Source organism: Cetorhinus maximus, chromosome 13 (genome assembly GCF_964194155.1).
Source record: "Cetorhinus maximus chromosome 13, sCetMax3.hap1.1, whole genome shotgun sequence".
Lineage (NCBI taxonomy): Eukaryota > Metazoa > Chordata > Chondrichthyes > Lamniformes > Cetorhinidae > Cetorhinus > Cetorhinus maximus.
Window position 1 is genome coordinate 114,290,591 of NC_135891.1, and position 23,406 is coordinate 114,313,996.

The 23,406-nt window shown below is 41.6% G+C and overlaps 1 protein-coding gene across 9 annotated transcripts in view; it reads left to right on the forward strand.

Moving 5' to 3' along the window:
• Positions 1-766: 766 nt before the first annotated feature.
• The window catches only part of gng7 (guanine nucleotide binding protein (G protein), gamma 7), a 212,596-nt gene continuing 189,956 nt past the window's right edge, over positions 767-23,406 (forward strand). For 3 of the 9 annotated variants that reach the window (XR_013578528.1, XM_078556073.1, XM_078556067.1), the window contains exons 1-2: positions 781-853; positions 20,549-20,595. The gene's annotated coding sequence lies outside the window, so the exon portion shown is untranslated. Of the gene's footprint in view, positions 854-910; positions 1,039-1,158; positions 1,275-5,007; positions 5,151-20,548; positions 20,596-23,406 lie in introns of those variants that run through there. The other 6 variants (XM_078556074.1, XM_078556071.1, XM_078556069.1 and 3 more) reach the window with 5 other exon arrangements.

A 23,406-nucleotide genomic window follows, 5' to 3' on the forward strand; every position in this document is an offset into this window, starting at 1 on the left:
TGTCCAGATTTCTGAGGCAGACAGGAAAGTGGATAGAATGTAGCATCTTATGTGTATTTTTCCTTCTTACAAGCTTGAGCTTTCTTGCTGCTACCACATCCTTCATCTTCACAAAATTCTGGATATCTTCATCCTTCTAACTTCTGCATCTCATCTGCCATCTTCTGTTTTCATTTGTCTGAAATGTGCAAACTTATCTACTTATTTCAATGTGACACCATCCATTTCAATCTTCACTCCAATTTCCTTCTAATGTATTATTTCTAACTGCCATGTCTTTTGGTGTTCATATTCAATCCATATTCTAAACTTCTAGATTTTACTTGGTCTACCATATTTTGTAGGGCCTCTCCTGATTCTGCAAGTTTGTTATGTTCTTCCTCCTTATAATTCTCTGAAGTTTCTCTGAAGGAAAGAAAATTCCCCCAAAAATATATTCCCCCAAATTGTGTACCCCTCTCATATTAATTCAATAATGAAGAATTCTGCTAGCAGTCCCTGAACTAATGTATCAGAGGTACAATTGAAGTCCCACCTCATCCCGGCTTTGATTCGTCTCTTCCTAATACAGTCACCCGTCCAGTTCACATTTTTTATTGGCTAACGACTGTGTCGATCAATCTACAAAAAAAAAACTCCGGGATCCGTTATTCGTGACGTCATGTTCCCCGACTCCGCCGAACCTGCTGGCGCCCATTGAGCCCGCCTCCCAGCTGCGCGGCCATTGGCCATAGCCGCGCTGGCTTGGGGTTTCTATTGGCCAGCCCTTGCGTCCATCAGGGCGGGAGGGCGTTGGAAGATTGGTTGATTCTGGCTCTTGGTTGGGTCTCGTGCGGGCCTTTAAACCCAAGGGGTAAGTACACGCGGGGTGGGGGGGGAAGTGGCGGTTGGCGAGGGGCGGTCGTTACAGGGCGCAAAGAGGAGAAAAAGGGGGTAAAGGCTGCTGCGAAGCGAGTTTTCAGTGACAGCAAGAAAGGGGAAAAAAAGGGCCATTGACCGAGACGGGGGAGAGGGGGTGTGGCATGAAGGACACCCTGGGTTAGTTATTTTCTATTGGATTATTCACCTCTTAACTCTTGAGGGAAAGTAGGTGTGAAATGGCGGGTGGTGGGTGAAAAAAAGGCGCCATTTATAGAGAGGCCCGGGGGGTGGGGGGAAGGGGCTTATGATGGCGGCTGGGGTCGCCGCAATTTCGTGTCTTCTGTCATAGCCGAGGCTTCTTTTTGGATCCAACTCCAGTGCGTTTGTGTGAAGGCAGAGACGGGGCCGAGCTAGTAAGGAAGCCACAGGACTTTTTTTTTTAAAAAAAAAGAGAAAATATTATTTAATGCAATCCTGCAGAGTGCTCCATTATTTTAGTTGTAAAATTGCAGCATTTTATGTACACTTCATGTAGGTTGTGGTGGTTTGTTGGAAGGTTTTATTTGCATTGAGGCGCTTATTATCAAAACGCATTGCAATACACGAAACAAATGCATCAATGTCTCTTTGTTATATTAATAGTGGGCTTAAAGATAACCAAGTTTTAATATAGCGTGGTAAGAAAATTGAACAGTGTATGGATTTGATTTCTTTAAAAAATATAATGCATTGGAAATTTAACTACAGGGAGCTACAATACTGCTGATAGGAGTAGAAACAAACTTAATACAAACTCAATTTTAATAAGTATTAAGTTGAGTTGTAATTAAACTGTGCAATTGTATCTTAGAATATTGTTGCTTGTCTGCTTGTGTGATTTAGTTGCAGGCTCCCACTGAGTCTTCCTGTCTGCCTGCTGCTTGCTTAATTTTTAAAAATGGTAAATCACTTAAGTTTGAATATATTGTGCTTTTTAAGGCACATAATGTCACCAAAATGTGTTATTGACTTGGCCCACAGCAGACTTTATCTTGTGTGCAATCAGTCCTGTGTAAGGAGTTTCCTCTGTCATCTGCAGCCAATTACTTTCTGGTAATCTGCCAGAGTGAAGCAACGGAAAAGTATAATGAACTTCTGTGAACATCATGGGCTTTCCACTGAGACTAGAAAAAATAAGCACTGAAATTTTTTTTAAATTGTAAAGGTGTAGAATCCTTAAATGACCTGTTGGGCGATCATCAATGACTTCCATTTATGTCACATCTTAATGTAGTAGAAGGTCCTAAAGTGCTTGAAGATGCCTCCCAGTGTAGCACTAAATCAGGTTTAATTCTTGATCTATACTGACTTAACTTTTTAGTTGGCATAGCTGTTGGATTCAATAATTAGCCTCACTGATGCTGGGCTAGGGGGAGGAAAAATCAACCACCTTTTCCTATTCTGGATTGCACCTGTGTGTGGTCATTGCATGAGGTGGAATAACTTGCCAACATATGAAGAATAATAATTTGGTGAGGTACAGATGAGCTACTGGAGTCAGCACCTTCAGGATTGAAGAGAAACAGTAGATAAATCAAATTACAACTGTAACCTAATCTTAGAGGCCAGATGCTTTGTGGAAATCAACGATCCATGTAACTGTTTGCTAGATGACACTTGATATTAATCTTCAGCTTATAGTTTGCTCCCTGTTCTGCATGTTCTGCATACTTTTAAAAATGTATTTCATCTGTACTGGATAATCTGTGAATATACTTGTCACGGGCCTGTTGCTATCAGCATTGGTATCCTAGCTGGACAATGATATCCTATCTTTTTTTAAAAGAAAAACGTTCAAGGTTTTATACAGTACAGAATTTACTAGAGTGCTACAGATATAATTTCTCAATTGAAGTGACATTAAACTGTTTGAGCTTTACTTACTAGTGATCTTGATCTCATTTTGCTATGTAACACTAGACAGTTGCATTAATGTTTACATGGTCTTAACACATTGTGTTATTTATAATTGAGATTATATGAACACTAAATTGAAGAGTAAAACAGTAAGGTTGAGACAGCTGTGTGTTTCTAATTGTTTAATTTGCACAGTATTCATTTATATTTGTGTGTATTATGTAATGAGTAGAAATATATAGTAAGTGTTGAATTATTGATGGCTAAAACAGGCTATCCAGGTACTTTATTTAATGTGAATAAAGGGCAAATTGTTCCTTTTTTTTTGGAAAAAAACCCACTTGAAAACTAACATTCCTGATCACAGTACCTGGTAGGTAACTCTTCAATATAGCAATTCAAGACAATGAGGCAGTTGAATCTCCACAGCAAAGATGGCCATTTTTTATTCTTGTCTTTTTAAAGTTTTTTTTTAACCTTTTTTTTTCTTAACGTTTTCTCCATCTTCAAATAAAAATCCCTGGTTATTAGTGAATGCTGAAGTAACAATAGTTCCCTGGTCAACAGCTGAAGACTCCCAACTGGTATGCTGCACTGGTCAGCTTACCTGTTATTGCTTCCTAGCTGTTCCTTAACTGTGCCTCCCCTCAAACGTCTTACATCTAACCTTCATAGTCCTTTTTGAAACTGTTCCTGCATCCTGAACTACTTGTGAGCAATGCCAGAGGAAATGAGGTAGCAATTCTGTAAATAGAGTGAAGAAGGTTTATTAAATTGACTTGTGCAAACTTGATTATAAGAAATGTTAGTTTGATTTAATTTTGGGGTGAATTGTGTGAAGCAGAGTGATTTATCTCACTGCTGTATTCTTAACAATGCTGCTGTTAGTGAACAGTAGTGGTGTGGTGTATGTATTACATATAAAATGATAAACTTTTCTGGCCATATCCTTGAAAAACAATCACCCTCATTTGCAAAATTGGTGTAAAACTGTCTACCTTGTGCTCCATCCACTTAAGATTTGTTCAGAACTTTGAGGCCCAATCATCTGCTCTTCAACTTCTTCATTTACACAAATTAGACAACAACAACTTGCACTTAGAATGTTTCATTTCATTAAAGGTGCTTCACAGGAGCATTATAGAACAAAATATAACACGGAGCCACAAGGGGGTAGTAGGTCTGATGACCAAAAGTTTGGCCAAAGAGATAGTTTTTAAGGAATGTCTTAAAGAAGGAAAATGAGGTAGAGAGGTGTGGGGAGGAAATTCCAGGGCTTGGGGCACTGAAGGCACAGTCACCAATGATGGAGGAATTAATCATTGGGAATGCACAGAAGAGGAATTGGAAGTGTGCAGATATCTGGGAGTTATGGAATTGGAAGGGATTACAGAGATGGGGAGAGAGAAGGGCGTGGAGGCATTTGAAAACAAGGATGAGAATTTTAAAATCAAGATGTTGCCTGACTGGGAGCCAACGTCAGTGAGCACAGGGATGATAGGGGAATGGGATTTGCTGCAAGTTAAGACATGGACAGCAGAGTTTTGGTTGACCTCCAGTTTACTGAGGGTAGAATGCGGGAGATCAGCTCGGAGTGCACTGGAATAGTTGAGTCTAATGGTAACAAAGGCAATGGTTGAAGTTTTAGGAGCAGATGAGCCGAGGTGGGCAAACTTGAGCAATTTTACAGAGGTGGAAATGGGCGGCCTTAATGATCACATGAATGAGGTCAGAAGCTCATCTCATACCATAATTAAATCCTTTTGTTGCTTAAACGTAGATTTGGTTTCAGATCAGAATGATGAACATGACCCAATGCCACTTCTAAGCAATTAATCCCAGAATATTACAAATGTTTCTTTCAATTTTTCTCATTGGTCTTTTTGCTTCTATGATACAATTTATCACTTTCATGTATACACAAATATAAAGCACATTATGCAGGTGAAGTGCAAGCTTTATGTTGCACATTGTACTTTGAATAATATTGTCTCCTTCCCCTTCTGTGAAAAATGTTGACTTTGCTGGTTTGCATTGACCATGGTTTTTTTTCTTTACCCCCAACCTGAATCTACATTCCACCACTTTGTAATACTGTGTTCTTTTATTTTGATAGAACAACTGCATGTTTTTTGAGTGATGATCAGTAGTTGATTTTTGTGTTCCATCTGATTTTCTTCTTGAACATAGGGAACAATGGTAGATTTCAAAACCTTGATCAATGTTTTGGTGCTTCTTTCAAGCAGATATCCCCCATGTAAGCTTGCATGGTATCTTTTGGCATTTTTAACAAACTGATTACAGAACCATTACTTCAATTGAGCTTTGATGCAATGTGGTCAGATGAAATGCAAGAGGAGAAAATTAGTTAACCATGGATATTTTACCTACTGGTAAGAGCTATTGTTTTGAGCTTTGGATTACTAAAGCAAACAGCTGGGAATTGGTGTAGAATTTACATGCAACAATCCTGTTATCTCTCTTAAAAATAATTGTTCTTTTTCTCTTTCCTCTTCCCTTTTCCCCTCCCCACCCTAACCATAAGCGCATTGACTAACAGGTTTGGGTCAACAATAGTTTACATTTAACATTGTAAAACACCCCAACAAACTTATATAAAAACAAAAAAACTGCGGATGCTGGAAATCCAAAATAAAAAATACCTGGAAAAACTCAGCAGGTCTGGCAGCATCGGCGGAGAAGAGTACAGTTGACGTTTCAAGTCCTCATGGCCCTTCAACAGAAAGGGTCATAAGGACTCGAAATGTCAACTGTACTCTTCTCCGCCGATGCTGCCAGACCTGCTGAATTTTTCCAGGTATTTTTTATTTTTTGTTTTGACCCCAACAAACTTCACAGGAGTCTTATCAAATAAGTTGCACATGGAGATATTAGGATAGATCAAGCACTTGGTGAAAGAGCTAGGTTTTAAAGAGCTTCTTAATGGAGGAGAGAGAGATGGAGTGGTTTAGGGTGAGAATACCAGAGCTTGGAGCCTAGGCAGTTGAAATCAAGGCCACAATAGTGAAACAGTTAAAATCATGGATGCCAAGAGTCCAGAATTGGCGGAGTGCCAAGCTCTCGTAGGATTGTAGTACTGAAGGAAGTTACAGAGATGGGGAGGTATGAGGCTATAAGAGGGATTTGAAGGCAAGCTTGCAAACTTTAAAATTGAGATGCTGCTGGACCAGGAGTCAGTGATGGCCAGTGAGCACATGGGTGATGGGTGAAAGGGACTTGATGCAAGTTAGAATATGGGCAGCAGAGTTTTGGATGAGCTCAAGTTTTTATTAGAGTGGAAGATGGCAAACTGGCAGGTGGCATTGGAATGGCCCAGATTAGAGGTAACAAAGGGTGTGAGTTTCAGCAACGGGGAGTTGAAGCAGGGACTGAGACTGGAAATGTTATGGAGGTGGAAGTAAGCAGCCTTGGGCCTTTACTACTCACTTCAGACTTTCTGTATCTTAGATCAATGTCATTGCTGAATCCCAACCCCCATGCTTTGAGATTATCTTCACTAGTCTTAACATCCAGATCAGCTTTGGTTGCACGCTCAAGATAACTAACAAAATAGCCTTTCTGTTAACTGCTTGAAGCAACTTAAATTATACTACAGGATCTCCTTAGTCTTCAGTGGCTATAGAGCATCACAACGTCAGATTATATTTAAGTTAATCTTTTTTGTGTGAATTTATTTTATGAACAAATTTGTACTAACAGAACTTATTTAAAATCCAATTATGCATTTTTAATCATGGTAAATCAGCAGTCGTCGTATGTTATCAATTGCATGGCATAGTCCTCTTGTACATGTCCTGTGACTCACTCTGAAAAACATTGTGTGTGTCTGTTTCTTTTGAGAGTTGATACATGGTTAGACCATCCTCTGGTTTTGCAACTGATTCTCTCAAATTTGTTCAGCTCTGCTCTTTTTAAATATCCCCAAAACAGTCACTGGAACTTGCTGTATTTTTGAATAGCTGTGACATTCAAAAGTAAGTAATGTAAACTGAAAATGCTTTAAATACTCAGCAGGTCTGGCAGCATCTGAGGAGAGAGAAACAATTAACACTACGGGTTGTTGAGCTTTTTTCAGAAATGTTCTGATGAAAGGTCACAGGCCTGAGACATTAACTCTATTTCTCTCCCCAGGGATGCTGCCAGGCCGGCTGAGTATAGTATTTTCTGTTTCTATTTCATATTTCCAGCATCTGTAGTATTAGTATCTTTTATCAGTGTTCAAAAATAAGTTGTCTGTCACAGATAAAGCTGAACAAGTGTACTGTTTCTTTGTTTGTTTGAAAGCTTGGCTCCTTGCTCAACTTTATGGACAGCTGAACTTAAAATGTTTGTAGTAAGCTGAATTTGAGACCATTATAGCTAAAGTTTCTTTCAAAAACTCTATTGTGATTAGCTTTAAAGGTACTGTAGCTAAGGAAAAACTAGCCAAACAAAAATACTTCATTTTTGTTACTAAGTATTTTTCCAAAAGTATTAGTAGCCATTCAGCACCTTGACTAACTTTTATTGTGAGTCCAGATACTGAATGCTGGTATACTATTTGACCATGGGTGAGGTCATGGCCTCAACCTGCTCCCAAATGATGCCCATGTACACATTTCCCAGCAGGAATTGCAAACAATATTCTCTCTCTCTCTCTCTCTCTCTCTCTCTCTCTCTCTCTCTCTCTTTCCCCCACCCCCTCCCTTCTGTCCCTATCATCTGGAGGTAAACGTTCAATATTTTTGATTATGAATTAATTTAAGATGAAGTAGTTTGATGTCTTTGTTTTATTTATGTTTTTGTGCAATTGAAATAGGCAGAGTAGCAGACATTGTAAATAGCATGTAAGCTTCAGCCCCAGTCTCTTATTTGAAAGTAAAGCACTCATGCAGGTGAGAATACTAGATGCTGCCTCAAGGGAAGAAAAAGCCTAAATCTGACCAAGTTTGATGCTTGAAGTGTTGACCAAACTTCACAGCATATTGGCAACAGCCAGGGGAACTTTGGATAAAGGCCACACTGTTTTCTGTAGCTTCCATATAAATTAGGAGTAAATGTTCATACAGCAATGAATTATACTGACCACAAACTCTTTGGGGCAGGTGAGTGGGCAGCAGATGACTTGGTAATTTCTTCTTTCTTATCACTCTGGCTTTGCCAAGAGCTTGTTACCTTACTGTGGAGTGAGGCTGTCTGTTTGTAACCTGTCTAGAGACCCCTGGTTGGCAGCTGGAATGAATTCAAGTGACTACTTTCTGCATCCCTTTCTGTTTGCCTGTTACTGTAGCAAACCTTTTTTAAATGTATTTTGAAATTTAATTATCAGGTACTTGCACACTGTGCCCATGCATATGACAGCAATTGATGTGCTGTTCTGTAATTTGTTTTGTTTAATAAAACGTTTTTAACTAGACATTTTTTCCTGATTTTCTTTCAAGTTTCTGATTTGCAGTTGATGTTTATAAGTCAAAGTTTACACTTTAGCGAAAATCATTACTATATTGATTCTGCTCAGAATACTACAACATTGCTGGTAAATGGGATTAGGTAGGTAGGCCAGGTGTTTCTCACGTGTTGATGCAGACTCGATGGGCCGAAGGGCCTCTTCTGCACTGTGTGATTGTGATTCTGTGATTGTGTAATGACTGGTGCCGATTCTAATCCATTTTCTGACAAGAGTCTGAATATTGTATATAATACAAATCTACACGGTCAGATTGCAGTGCCAGTCTAAAATAAATCCAAATTGGCAGTGATAGAAGTTCTGTGGAGCTGAACAGTGACAGTAATTAAAAATCACAGCTATTTTCCTTTTTGTAAAGAAGCCTTTTTGATTGGTCCACCATTGTGACATTCTTTAGCTGCTGCCTGAGCTCTGGAATTCCCTCCATTAAACCCCTCTATCTCACTTTCTTCCTTTAAGATGCTCCTTTAAAATTTACCTCTTTGAGCAAGCTTTTGGCATCTGACTTTTTATTATTCATTTACAGGATGTGGGTGTCACTGGCAAGATGAGCGTTTATTGCACATCCCTAATTAAGCAGGTGATGATGAGCTGCCTCCTTGAATTGCAGTCCATGTGGTGAAGGTGCTCCCACAGCAATGTTAGAAAGCAATGAAAGCAGTGGTAATATATTTTCAAGAGAGGATGGTGTGTGACTTAATAGGTGGTGGCGTTCCTGTGTGCTTGCAGCCCTTGTCCTTTTGGCATGTAGAGGTGCTGCCTAAGAAGGCTTGGTAATCTCCAGTGAATCTTGTAGATGATGCGCACTGAAACTGCAGTGTGCTGCTGGTAGAGCGAGTGAATGTTTAAGGTGGATGGGGTGCCAGTCAAGTGGCCTGCTTTGACCTGGTTGATGTCAAGTTTCTTGAGCGTTGTTGGAGATGCGGTCAGCCAGTCAAATGGAGAGTGTTCCATTGCACTCCTGACTTGTGCCTTGTGGGTGGTGGAAAGATTTGGGGGAGTGGGGAGATGAGTTACTTGCTGCAGAATACCAAGTGTCAGACCTGCTTTTGTAGCCACAATATTTATATGGCTGCCGAGTTCTGCCGAGGGGCCATGAAGGCTCGAAGCGTTAGCTGATTTCTTCTCCGCCGATGCTGCCGGACCTGCTGAGTTTTTCCAGGTAATTCTGTTTTTGATTTATATGGCTGGTTTGGTTAAGTTTCTGGTCAATAATGATCCCCAGGATTTTGAGGTACAATATTCAACAATGGCAAGGTGAGTTTTAATTCATTTCTGGGATGTGGGCATCACCAGCTCAGCCAACATTTATTGCCCATCCCTAATTACCCTTGAAAATGTAGTGGTGAGCTGCCTTCTTGAAAATTGCTGCAGCCCCTGTGGTGTAGGTACACCCATAGTGCTGTTGGGGAGAGTGAGTTCTAGGATATTGACTTAGCGACAGAGAAGGAACGGTGATATATTTCCAAGTCAGGGCGGTGAGTGGCTTGGAGGGGAACTTCCAGGTGGTGGTGTTCCCGCCTATCTGCAGCCCTTGTCCTTCTAGGTGGTAGTGGTCGTGGGTTTAGAAGATGCTGTCTAAGGAGCCTTGGTGAATTCCTGCAGTGCATCTTGTAGATGGTAAGCTGAAGCAGCTTAAGATGGTTGGGCCTAGAATAGTATTCTGAGGAACTCTGCAGTGATGTCCTGGAACTGAGATGACTGACCTCCAACAGCCGCAGCCATCTTCCTTTGTGCCAGGTACGACTCCAGCCAGTGGAGAGTTTTCCCCCTGATTCCCATTGACTCCAGTTTTGCTAGGGCTCCTTGATGTCAAGGGCAGTCACTCTCACCTTTGGAGTTCAGCTCTTTTTTTGTGCATGTTTGAATCAAGGCTGTATGAGGTCAGGAGCTGAGCAATCCAGGCAGAACCTTAACTGAGTGTCTCTGAGCAGTTTATTGCTAAGCAAGTGGCGCTTGATGGCACTGTTGATGACCCCTTCCGTCACTTTACTGATGATCAAGAATAGACTGATGGGGCAGTAGTTGGACGGGTTGGATTTGTCCTGCTCTTTGTGTACAGGACATACCTGGACAATTTTCCAAATTGTCGGACAAATGCCAGTGTTGTAGCTGTACTGGAGCAACTTGACTAGCAGTGTGGCAAGTTCTGGACACAAACCTTCAGTATGATTGTTGGAATAATGTCAGGGCCCTTAACCTTATAGCCTTTGCAGTATCCAGTGTCTTCAGCCGTTTCTTGATATCACATGGAGTGAATCGAATTAGCTGAAGACTCGCATCTGTGATGTTGGGAACCTCCGGAGGAGGAGGCTGAGATGGATCATCCACTCAGCACTTCTGGCTGAAGATTGAAGCATTTGCAACAGCCTTTCACATTGATGTGTTGGGCTCCCCAATCATTGGAGGAGACGGATCCACAAATGTCCCAATCCTCAGTGAGTTGTTTAATCGTCCACCACTATTCACGACTGGATGTGGCGGCACTGCAGAGCTTAGATCTGATCTGTTGCTCCTGGAATTTCTTAGCTTTGTTTATTGTTTGCTGCTTATGCTGTTTGGCACACAAGTAGTCCTATGTTTTAGCTTCACCAGATTGACACTTCATTTTTACCTATTCCTGGTGCTGCTCCCGGCATGCCCTCCAGCACTGTTCATTGAACCCTGGCTTGATAGCAATGGCAGGGTGAGGGATATGCCAGGCCATGAGGTTACAGATTGTGTTAGAGTACAATTCTGTTGCTGCTGATGGCCCACAGTGGCTCATGGATGCACATTGAGTTGCTAGATCTGTTCGAAATCTATCCGATTTGGCACGGTGGTAGTGTCACAACATGAAGAGTATATTCATGTTAAGGCAGGACTGCATCTCCACGAAGACTGTGCGGTGGGCGCTCCTACCGATACTGCTATGGATAGATGTACCTGCAGCAGGCAGGTTGATGAGGATGAGGTCAAGTATGTTTTTTTTTCCCTCCTTGTTGGTTCCCTCACCACCTGCCACAGACCCAGTCTAGCAGCAATGTCCTTAAGGATTTGGATAGCTCGGTCTGTACTGGTGCTACCGAGCCACTCTTGGTGATGGACATTGAAGTTCCCCACCCAGAGTACAATCTGTGCCCTTGTTACCCTCTGTGCTCCCTCCAAGTGGTGTTCAACATGGCGGAGTACTGATACATCAGCTGAGGGGGGATGGTACGTGGTAATCAGCAGGAGGTTTCCTTGCCCAAGTTTGACCTGATGCTTTTAGACTTCATGGGTCTGGCGTCGACGTTGAGGACTCCCACGACAATTCTCTCCCGACTGTGTGCTGCCACCTCTGCTGGGGGTCTCCACTCGGTGGGACAGACATACCCAGTGATGGTGGTGTCTAGGACACCATCATAGTCAGGGAATCGTACCTTACAAGCAATGTTTGGCTTTTGCTTGACTAGTTTGTGAGATCGCTCTCCCAATTTTGGCACAAGCCCCCAGATGTTAGTAAGGAAGACTTTGCAAGGTTGATGGCTGAATTTGCCATTGTGCCTAGGCTGATGTTGGGTGATCTGTTCAGTTTCATTCCTTGTGGACTTTTTAGCAGTTTGATACAACTGAATGGCTTGATGGGCCATTTCAGAGGGCTGTGGGACTGGAGTCACATGTAGGGCAGACCAGGTAAGGATGGCAGATTTCCTTCCCTAAAGGACATTAGTGAGCCAGATGGGTTTTTCCGAAAATCGACAATGGTTTCATGGTCATCATTAGACTTTAATTCCAGATTTTTAAAATTGAATTCAAACTCCACCCATTACCCTGGGTCTCTGGATTACCAGAGCAGTGACAATACCACTATGCCACCACCTCCCCCTAGACACACTCTTGTTGAAGATCATCATTGTTCAGCACTTGAGTAGCATGGATGATACTTGCCACTTATCAGCCCAAGCCTGAATGTTGTGTTAGCAGTGATGCCCTAGGCTTGGTTTTTATTTCATGGAATATGGTATCACTGGCTAGGCCAGCATTTATTGCCCATCCATATTTGCCCTTGAGAAGGTGGTGGCATGCTGCCTTCTTGAACTGCTGCAGTCCATGTGTTGTAGGAACACGCACAGTGCAGTTAGGAAGGGAGTTCCAGATTTTTGAGCCAGTGGCAGTGAAGGAATAGCAATACCTAGATCCAAGTCAGGATGCAGGATGTGAGACTTGGAGGGGAACTTGCATGGCAGGATTCCCATGCATCTGCTGCCCTTGTCCTTCTAGGTGACAGAGCTTGCGGCTTTGTAAGGTGCTGCAAAGGAGCCTTGGTGAGTTGCTGCAGTGCTTCTTGTAGGTGGTACACTCTGCTGCCACAGTGCGCGTGCTGGCTGATCAAGCGGGCTGCATTGTCCTGGATGATGTCGAGCTGCTTTGAGTGTTGGAGCTGCACTCATCCAGGCAAGTGGAGAGTATTTCATCATACCCTGCCTTGTAGGTGGAGGAGACTTTGGGGAGTTAGGAGGTGAGGTATTCTCTGCATAATTCCCAGTCTCTGACCTGCTTTTGTAGCCACAGTATTTATATGATTAGTCCAGTTCAGTTTCTGGTCAATGGCAACTTCCAGGATGTTGACAGTGGGGGTTGGGTGGTGTGGGGGGGGTGTTCAGTCATGCAAAAAAAATGTTTGGATTGGGGGAGAGTGGATTTTAGTAAAATAAAGCAGGATCTGGTCGAGGTAGACTGAGAACAGCTACTTGTAGGGAAATCTACAGAAGAGCAGTGGCATTCAAAAAAGGAAATGGGGAGGGTACAGGCTCAGCATATTCCCTCTAGGCTGATAGGAAGGAATAACAAGCCCAGAGAACCATGGATGACCAGAGATATTCAGGTTATGATGAGAAGGAAAAGAGAGGCTCTTAGCAGGTACAAGGGAAGCAAATCAGCGGAGGCATTAGTAGAGTACAGAAAGTGCAGGGTGGAGCTTAAGAAAGCAATTAGGAGAGCAAAAGGGATTATGAGAAAAGTAGGGAAAATCCCAAGATATTCTATAAGTATATCAATGGGAAGAGGATAACCAGGGAAAGAGTAGGGCCCATCAGGGACCAAGGGGGCAATCTATGGGTGGAGCCAGAGGACATCGCTAGAGTGTTGAATGAATACTTCACATCTGTCTTCACCCAAGAGAATGAGGATGAAGGTATTGAACTCGAGGAGAGAGACTGCGAGGTTCTTGAGCAAATTGACACAGGGAGTGACAAGGTATTGGAGGTGTTGGCAGGCTTAAAAGTGGACAAATCTCCAGGTCCGGATGATTTGTGTCCCAGACTGCTGAGGGAGGCAAGGGAGGAGATTGCAGGGGCTCTGACCCAAATTTTTAATTCTTCTCTGGCCACGGGGGAGGTGCCAGAGGACTGGAGAACAGCTAAATTGGTTCCGCTATTTAAGAAGGATTGTAGAGATGAGCCAGGGAACTGCAGACCAGTGAATCTCACGTCAGCGGTAGGGAAACTATTGGAGAAAATTCTGAAGGAGAGAATCTATCCCCACTTGGAGAGGCAAGGTTTGATCAAGGATAGTCAGCATAGCTTTGTCAGAGGGAGGTCATACCTAACAAATTTGATTGAATTTTTTGAGGAGTTGACCAGGTGTGTAGATGAGGGTAGTGCAGTTGATGTAGTTTATATGGATTTCAGCAAAGCCTTTGACAAGGTCCCACATGGGAGGCTTATAAAGAAGGCAAATGCACATGGGATACAGGGTAATTTGATAAGGTGGATTCAAAATTGGCTTCGTTGTAGGAGACAGAGGGTGATGACAGAAGGATGCTTTAGTGACTGGAAGCCAGTGTCCAGTGATGCACCACAGGGTTCCGTGCTCAGTCCCCTATTATTTGTAATTTATATAAACGACGTAGATGACTGTGCGGGGTAGGATTAGTAAGTTTGCGGATGACAAAGATTGGCCAGGTGGTTAACAGTGAGGTTGAGTGTCTTGGCCTACAGGAAGATATAGATGGAATGGGCAGATTAGTGGCAGAATTTAACCCTGGAAAGTGTGAGGTGATACACTTTGGAAGGAGTAATTTGACAAGGAAGTATTCAATGAATGGCATGAGACTAGGAAGTTCTGAGGAACAAAGGGACCTTAGCGTGTGTGTCCATAGATCTCTGAAGGCGGAGGGGCATGTTAGTGGGGTGGTAAAAAAAGCCATATGGGACACTTGCCTTTATCAATCGAGGCATAGATTATAAAAGTAGGGAGGTCATGTTGGAGTTGTATAGAACCTTGATGAGGCCACAGCTTGGAGTACTGTGTGCAGTTCTGGTCGCCACATTATAGGAAGGATGTGATTGCACTGGAGGGGGTGCAGAGGATATTCACCCAGATGTTGGCTGGGATGAAACATTTAAGTTATGAAGAGAGGTATTTAGACTTGGATTGTTTTCGTTGGAGCAGAGAAGACTGAGAGGTGACCTGAACGCTGTGTCCAAGATTGAGGGACATGGACAGGGTGGATGGGGAGCAGCTGTTCCCCTTAGTTGAAGGGTCAGTCACAAGGGAGCAAAATTTCAAGGTGAGGGGCAGGAGGTTTAGGGGGGATGTGAGGAAAAATTTTTTTACCCAGAGGGTGGTGCCGGTCTGGAATGCACTGCCTGGCAGGGTGGTGGAGGCGGGTTGCCTCACACCCTTTAAAAAGTAGCTGAATGAGCACTTGGCACGTCATAACATTCAAGGCTATGGGCCAAGTGCTGGTAAATGGGATTAGGTAGGTAGGTCAGGTGTTTCTCTCATGGTGCAGAATTGATGGGCCGAAGGGCCTCTTCTGCACTCTGTGATTCTGTGATAATGCCATTGAATGTCAAGGAGAGATGGTTAGATTCTCTTGTTGGAGATATGGCATTACCTGGCACTTGTGTGCCCTGAATGTGTCAAGTTTTATTTGTTGATGCTCCTATGAAGCATTTTGAAACATTTTACGATGCTGAAGGCACAATTTCAATGCAAGTTTTTTTTTATGTAGGGAAACTTGGCTGTGGCAAGTAAATGAGGTGATAATTAACTGTTCAACATTTATTCCATGACTTTCTCCCTGCTTGCTTTCTATTCTCTTTCCCAGGGAATTGTGGCCAAAAGGTGGGTAATGTCCCAGGCTCCCACCATTGCTGTTTGAACTTGGTGTTACAGTGACACAGCTGAGGTAAAGAGTTAAGTGTGGTTAGGGGACAGCAGTAAGGAAGGAAAGAAAGGTAGAATCTGGTATGTGACTGTTAGACTACATCACTGCAACATATTGCTTCAGCTTCCTGTATGTTGTGAACCCCAAAAAGACGCTATGTTATACAATTATAAGTTCAGATACTTGACATTGAAGAAAGTGTAACCCCTTTCCTACACCTGTCAATATACAGTATTGTGATGAGTTGGTTCTTTGCAAATCCTAAATCTTGATTGCAATGTCCAACTGAAGTACTATGTGTAACATTAGTTACTTTTGTCTTGGACAATGGAAAGAAAGAATGTTTCACTTGGCCAGGTTGTTCTTGGGTTTGGTCATTAGAACATCCTGGAATTATTGAAACTGTTTGGTTTAAGACCAAATTACACATCGATAAATACGCCTTCTGGAATAGAATATTTGTGTCCAAATTGCAACACCATCTTGTCTTCTGTACACCTATAATTTTTTTTAATCTGAGGAAAGCAAACTGTAGTTTATTTTCATCAAAACTGAACAATGAATTCTGTGTGGTAATATAATCAACATAATTGTACACTGAGGTCAACATGAGTTTAAGATGTGCTTTTAGCCCTTCTAATTGAGTATAGATGGTGAGGCGACTGTCCATGAGTGAATATTGATTTGAATTCTTTTATGCCCTTGAACAGTTTTTGGAAGGCAAATTGTATTTTATACTGGCATATTTGATTGGGAAGAGTTGATGTTAACTTAAAAGTTCTGTATCTTTGGCTTAATCTGTTCTTTCCCCCTCCCTTGTGTTATCTACATTTAACTTGTTATTTTAGAAAATGTAGTATACTTTGGGTAAGTGGCTTCATACTAACTACTCTTGCCTCTGGGACTCCAGTTCCTGTTTAGCCAGAGTGAGTTTAAAGTATTTTCTTTGACAGTTGTAAAGGTCTTTTTGTAACACACATTTGGGGTGCTCCTGAGCCTAGTTTCTTCTAGACACAGTGTGCATAGCATAAAACTGCTTATCAATAATTGACATGTTTGTAATAGACCACTGCTAAGAATAATTGGAAAGCTCTGGCAGTGGTGTGTGCTGAGCATAAAAACTGTGTAGTCCATTCCTTCTACAGGCCATATATGTTTGAGTGTCATGCTTAATTTATTTAACCTCCTTGGAGAGTTCTTTTGAAATTTACCCCCACACAGTAAAATGATTTTTCAAGTGCATTTCCTTGTAAAAACACTATTGTTCATGCAATAGACTGGCAAAATACAGTAGAATTAACAAATGACCTTTCAGCTTCAGCCATTGTTTTGTAACTCTTTGTTGGCTTACTTTAGAAGTTCTTCTTGTTACTATTTCCTCTGTAATGAATTAGGATACTATTGAATCTTGTGGTAACAAAAACAGAAAATGTGGGGAAAACTCAGCAGGCCTGAAAGCATCTGTAGAGAGAGAAAGAGTTAACGTTTCAAGTCCATATGACCCTTCTTCAGAGCTCTGAAAAAGGGTCGTATGGACTCAAAACGTTAACTGTTTCTCTCTCCACAGATGCTGTGAAGAAGATGCAAGGAGGCTACAAAGATACATAGGTTAAGTGAGTGGCCAAAGATCTGGCAAATGCCATTGGTAGCCTCCTTGCATCATTTTCACAACTTAATTTCCTACCTATCTTTGCGTCATCAAATTTAGCAGCTTATTTCCCATTATTAATTCCCCAGACTCTCACTGTCTATAGGACCAATGCTCACTGTGTTACTATCCGTCTTTATATTTCTAGCTATATTTCTCTCTTTCTCTAATTTTCCCTCCTCATTAATCTTTGTCATTCTTTGCTCTACTTTATATTCTGTCCAATCTTCTGACCTGCCACCTGTCTTTGCATAATTATATGCTTTTTCTTTAGCTAGATACTATCCTTTAACTTTAAATTAACCACAGATGGTGGGTCCTTGCCTTGGAATTTTCCTTTCTTGTTGGAATGTATCTTTTCTGTGTATTCTGAAATATCCCCTTTTAAATGCCTGTCACTGCATCTCTGTTGACCTATCCCTTAACCTCATTTGCCAGTTCACTTTAGCTAGCTCTGCTTTCATCCCCTCATAATTGCATCCCCCCCACCCTTCACTGTCTCCTGGTTTCCTGTCCTTCCTAAATGTCACATAACCTGCAATATTCAGGTCCCAATCTGTGTCAACCTGTAGCCATGTCTCTAATGGCTTTCAGATTGTATTTATTTATTTCTTTAAATGCTGTCAGTTCATCTGTTTTGTTTGGAATGCTACCTGCATTCAGATACAGAGCCTTTAGTTTTGTTCTTTTATTATTTTTGAAACGTACACGTTTCTTATCTGCTGATTTTATTCTTAGGTTTGTACTCTCTGTCCCTTCCTGTCATGGCTTGTTTATCATTTCCCATATTAGTACCTTTCTCTCTCTTCTGGTTAGATATATAATTATATATAGAAAGAAAAACTTTGAAATAAGCAGATATCCTGCTGGGTTGAACACTACTGTGAGCTGTACATGTGTGATTTGGACATCTCCTAGTCTGTGCTGTCCCACAGCTTCCTGTCATGGATGAGTTAAATGAAGAACCCTCTTCACTAGACCACTTGGTGATCAAAAAGGCATCTGGCAAGAATGGAATTCCAGCCGAACTGCTCAAGCATGGAAAGTTTCATCTCTTGTCACACCTTTTTATGATCACCACCTCCTCTTCTGGAAAGTAGGCTCTGTTCCACAGGAGATGCGTGATGCAAAAATCATTACACTATACAAAAACAAAGGCGACAGAGGAGATTGCAGCAAGTACAGGTGTATCTCACTCCTTAGCACAATGAGGAAGACCTTTGCTAGCGTCATACTTAAAAGATTCCATCTGCTTGGCAGACCATGTGTACCTGTAAGCACACTGTAGTTTCTGTCAGCAGATGTACTGAGGACATGATCTTCTCCATTTGCGAACTCCAGGAGAAGAGAATAGAGTATACCTCTCTACCTTACTTTGTTGGGTCTCAGTAAGGTATTCAACACATCAGCAGAGCAGGGCTCTACAAGCTTTTGGGGAAAATTGGCTGTCCTCCAAAGCTGCTCAGTCTCATCCTTCCATGACCGCATGCACTGCACTGTACAGTTTGATGACTCCATTTCTGACAGTTTGAGTGAAGAATAGAGTGCAGCATGGCTTTGTCCTTGCCCTCACTGTTTGGCATCATCTTCTCCATGCTCCTGACCTTTACCTTTCCTGCAAATATGGAAGGAACTTGCACACTAAGTCAGACAACAAGCTCTACAATCTATAAAGACTGAAAGGGAAGACAAAAACATGTCACGCCCTGACCAGAGAACTCCTCTACACTGATGCTGTACTAATCGCCCATGTGGAAACTCCGCTGCAAAGACTCATGGAATATCTCTCCCATACCTGAACCTGATTCTCCCTGACTAAAAGCATCAAGAAAACTGTGGTCATGGGACAAGGTGTTGCATTTCCACCCCTGATCACACTAAATAACACCAGACTGGAATCTGTCCCTTGATGCAGATCTTGATACAGACATAAGGAACTTTGGCTGACTCAAAATGCACATGGAATAACATCAAGTTGTTGGTTCATAGGGTCTGCGTTCTCAACACATGATTGTATGGCTGCGAAGCATGAATGATTTACAGCTGTCAAGAAGCTCAAGAATATCCATCTTTGCTGTCTGTGGCACATTATGGGCATTTCCTGGCAGGACAAATTCACAATGCAGCAGTCCTCTCAAAGGCAGACCTCTCAAAGGTTTTCAGTACTCATCAAACTGAGGTGGCTTTGTTGACTTGGACATGTCTACAGGCTGGGAGACAGCCTAATATCCAAGAACTTTCTGTATGTGAGGAGGTAGTTAGAGCCAGATGACCAGTGGGATGCCCAAAGCTCCGCTTCAAGGATGCTTACAAGTGTGACCTTAAGGCCCTAGACATCAATACCTGGAGTCATTGGCTGGTGGCAGGGAAATGGCGATGCCTCCTGTCAGCTATAATGGCTTGGTAATAGATGCCAATTCTGAAAGCAACTCGCAGCAGCACTTGGAAGCTTCATGTCCTGCATTTGTGGCAGAACCTGCCTCTCGAGGGATGACCTCTTCAGCCATCAGCAAAGGTGTGCCACATGAAGGCACTCTATCTGAAACAGATTGATTTGTTGTGTGTCCATCATCCTTCATAGATGGACAGATGCTGATAGAAAATGTGTGGGTTCTTTTTTACTCAGTAAATTGCTGGTATTTGAGAAAGTGGTATGTTGCTATCGGGTGACAATTACTAGCAAACTTGAGTGAATATGATATGTAAAATAATTGGATTGAGTTTTTTGTGTATGATTTTAATGTGTTAATGGCGGAGTGGCCCATCAGTTATTTTCACATCTAGCTTGTATTGTCTTGACTGAGAAGTGTGGCAGTCATTGTGCAATTTCTTGGATGGAATGAGTGCCTGTTCTTTTAAAAAGATCAAAAAGGGTACATCAAGGAGACATGGGTTTGAGATTGGCCTCTTCTGCTCATCCAAAACGTGAAATTAGCTTTAACTACAAGCAATTTATTAAGTAATTGCAACCTTTGGTACTGAAGGGACCATGTAGAGAGGTGAAAATGAAATTCAGGCATTTCGGCCATTAGCTGACCAACAGCAAGCTGCATAGGGTTTTTCATAAAAATAGTCTTGCTTTCCTCTTAAGAACTAAATGAACTTCCCAATGCAAATTTCCATTTATTGTATGAATCCTATTGATGCGTTATAGTTCTGTTTTGGCCTGTACATCTATATATCACTATCTCCCTTTAGTGGTGGAAACTGAGTACTGCATATCTTGTTTTGAAGCCTGAAGTCAACCCAAAATTCATGTTTGTACTAGTGGGATCATGCTTGCTTTATTTTTTTGTGTTACAATGTTGGAGTTCATCTGATTGGGATACAATTTTGCAATGTATACCCATTTTTGAGACATTGCATTGTCTGGAATGAAGCCTGTACTGTTCTTATGTGACAGCACCATCTTTTGGAAGAAATAGCTCCTGGTTGAAGTTATGAAATTAATTTTAAAGCAGCTGTTTCTAAATATGTTCTTGAACTACTTTCTTTCTGCTCCATTTTTTTGATGATGCACCTATGTTATTTTTGTTGACAGGATTGCTTGCCCAGGAAATTTCTATTCGTTCTCAATCGAAGGGCAAGGTATGTTGCAATGTTGAACAGAAAATTGAAGCAACTCACTAGCTTACAAGTTGTTCTCTCGTATCTTCCAACCCTAATTACTGCTTTCTCTTTCTGCATGCACTGTTGAATCCCCCACTTTACTTCCTATATGGAAGAGCTTGCATTTCTTTGGCCACCCCAAAATGCTTCACGATTCACTATTTTGAAGTGTAAGCAACTGCAACTTGCATTAGTAAGATTCTTTCTAAAACAGCAAATGAAATGAATGACCAGATAACTCTTTTTGTTGGTGTTGTGAGTGAAAGAAAGGGAGATGGAGTAATCTTGGCCTGCGTACAGGGAGAACTCCCTATTCTAATAATGCTGGAAGATATTCTGCATCTGTCTAGAAGAGATCTTGTTTTTGACTTTTTTTGCTTTTCAGCCCAATACATTTTGACTTAATTTTTTGTTGTACCAAGTGATGAAGTTAAAAGCCCCTGCATTGAGATTTTATACCGGTAATTGCATGTTGTCAGTGTTGCTCCTTGATCAGTAGAGGAATAGGGCTGGCGCAACTACTAGACAAAACAGGCAGTTGCCTCGAGTGGCATAATTTGGGGATGCACCAAAAAATACTGAATGAACTATGCATGAAACTACAAAAGTAATCAAACAGGGTTCAGCAGTGGGAATGAAAGATTTAGATCTGCTGATATACGTCTACATATACTGACGTGCATATATGTATTTACATTGCACTCTTTTTTTTACAATTTCATATATTCCTTATTCTGTTTGTGACAGTTTTACAAATTTGTACATCTACATGACTCTTCCAAATCTGCGAACCAAAAATAATATCAAAGAGCTTAATTTAATATAGCCTAATCTATCATTAATTGAGTAAATTGCACATACAGTCATCTAGTAACTGTTGAGGAACACAGTATTATATCATGAGCCATGTTACACATGTATATCTAATACACTGTACATTTCATTTTTCTACACTTTTCACAATCAGTGTCATATTATCCTTTTTTATTTAAATCGATAAATGTGGAAATTTTATTCATGCCAATGCACAATTTTTTCGGAGGTGGTGTGGTGGGTGAGGGGGCACAAGGCTGGAAGTTTGCCTAGGCATCTTATAGCCTTGCACCAACTTGAAATGGAGTACAAGGAGAGATGGAATGCCCAGAAAAATAATTAATAAAATTATGACGATAAATGGGAATTTCCCAAAGTCTGGACTACTTCCAGTGATAAAACCTGTAAACAGTGTTACTGTTGTTACTAGCTGGGATAATAGACCAATAGATGTCTGATGCACATCGTTGTTGTACAAATCAGCCAGTAGGAGGAAATACGTGACTTGCAAATCGTCACAAGGGTGTTGGCTGATATGTGCCACTGCACCATTTAAATTTAACGGCATCCCTGTTTTTTAACATCCCTTTGATTTCCGCGAAGTTGCTGCACATGTATATTAATTGTCCATTTAAATTTGCCACAGTCTGATACACTTTTAATGAACTGAGTTCCCCCTTCACTGCCTCAGACGTATCCTCGACATCTCTTGATGGGACATGGTCACCAACTCGGAGGCCCTGGAGTGTGCTAATACTGTCAGCATATACTCATTACTAAGCCATCAACATCTGCTGACTTGGCCATATTCATTGGTATACGACCATCATCCATTCAAAGACCTTCTGAATGGTGGCCTCGCCTGCAAGGACACCAAGACAAAATAGAGGGCATCAACACAGACAACTGGGAGATAGCTGGTGACAGCTAGGACCTTTGGAAGCTGACTGCTCAGAGAGGCATTGGAAGAGGCATGAGGAGATGTGGAATAGCTCAGCTGGCTGAGGAGGGAGCCCAGTGAACCCTGCACCTTCTCAGTTCATATCTGCAGCGACTGTGACAGAGACTGCCATGCCAGAGTGGGGCTCCTGAACCATGCGAGGTGATGTTTAACTAAGAGTTGACCACCCAAGGTGCAAACCATCATCTTGCACTGGAATGCTGCTGGGAAATTGTTAATGACTGCAAGTCAATCTTTTTTGCCCACAATGTAAACAATCTCAAGTGTGGTTTCATTCCATAGGTTTGTGAATTGTTTTAGGGTATTTTTAAAATTGCAAATTTAAATTTGTTTCATTTGCCCTTCCTTTTCAGTATCAGATTTGACATGAAATTCACATACTCGGAATCACTCTTCCCCCTCATTCCTTCTTCCTCTTATCCCTTAATCCTTTTAATCTCAAAAGAGATGCATTGATTCCATTGTTCATCAATGCCCAGGCCCACATGCTGTCTTGACCTTGCTGTACCATTAGCGGCTCTCACTTTCAGCAACTTGGGCAAAACCTTTTTTTAAGTCAAAAATACATGAACAAATCTAGCCAACCATGCCCTGCTCCATCTCCGGAAGGAAAAAAAGTTGAAATGGGTTAAAAACTGCAGCTGTATCTAACCAGAATAACGGCTTTGCACAGAGAGCAACTGGGAAATGGTGTCATTTTCAAAATTTTCCTGATAAGTGGAAAGTTGCCCATGTATCTCATGTCCTCAAGAAGCAGTACAAATCCAGTCCAATCATTTGCCGCCCTTTTAGTCTGTTTAGTCATCAGCAAAGTAATTGTAGATATTGTAGGAAGGTATTGCCTACAGTGCTATTAAGCTGCATTATTCACCAGTAGAAAAGCAAAAAATTGCGGATGCTGGAAATCCAAAATAAAAATACCTGGAAAAACTCAGCAGGCCTGACAGCATCTGCAGAGAGGAACACAGTTAACGTTTCGAGTCCGTTTGACTCTTCAACAGAACTAAGGAAAAATA